We start from the raw sequence: 954 nt of genomic DNA, 5'->3' as shown, positions 1-954 counted from the left end.
GTGTTTGTTTTCATTCTTCAGCAGCTCCAGTCTTTCAGTTTGAGTTGCAAAATAACCATCAGAATTCTAAGTGCTGAGAGCTGTATGAAATGTCTGACACGGCTGTTACACTCAAACCCGTATTTGTTGTGGTGTGAGTTTTAACTGAACCTGGGAAACAGCCTGGACCAAATTAATAGTTCACATGGCTCTCTCATTTGTGGCTAATTCTCACTCCTTCTTGATTTATAATATGTAGCATCGGCTGTAAGAACCATAATTTCTTTTGGTGCAATATTATGTGCAGGATACAACTAGAAGACATATTTCTTCCGAGTCTTACAGTGGGGAAGGAAAAAATTGGTGGTTTGTGTGGTTTGTCCCAAGAGCAGCAAGCTATGAAAATACCAGCAACAAAGAAATGGTTTGCCTTTGAGGTGCTGCTTGATCCTATTGCTGTAAGATGACTGAATCTGTCCTTGAACACTTCTTTATCTTGATTCTGGTTCTAAGAATTGAAAAATAATATAATGTTTATGCTTCTTTATGGTGATACCTCTATGTGCATTAGGAGCTGACAGAAAAAAGAAAGGTGCTGATCATTCGTTTTTTTTCCAGCCATTCTCCTCTGCCCCTGTACCTTTACCCCGCCAATTCACAAGAAAGAGGAAGGTGGACTTGTAGCAAGATGTTGTGATATTCAGCAGGAAATGTCTGATTTTTACAGTTTACATCCAGTCATACTTTGAACTATAATTGAAGGAAAAGTAAAAAAAAAAAACAAAAAAACCCAAACACACACAGAAAGTGGTGCCCAGTTTTATCTCTTTGAGGTAAATTGATGTAAAAAATGTAAAAAAAAAAAATGTAAAAAAAAAAATAGCCAGATGACTTCATTATGACCTCTTCTAGTAGGGACAAAGTAGTTTGAAAACACATTATTTCACCAAGTTAGATATTTTGTGAATGCTTAAT

The sequence above is a fragment of the Calidris pugnax genome, unplaced genomic scaffold (assembly GCF_001431845.1).
Source record: "Calidris pugnax isolate Ruff unplaced genomic scaffold, ASM143184v1 scaffold95, whole genome shotgun sequence".
Classification (NCBI taxonomy): Eukaryota; Metazoa; Chordata; class Aves; order Charadriiformes; family Scolopacidae; genus Calidris; species Calidris pugnax.
Note: the sequence above shows the minus strand (reverse complement) of the source record.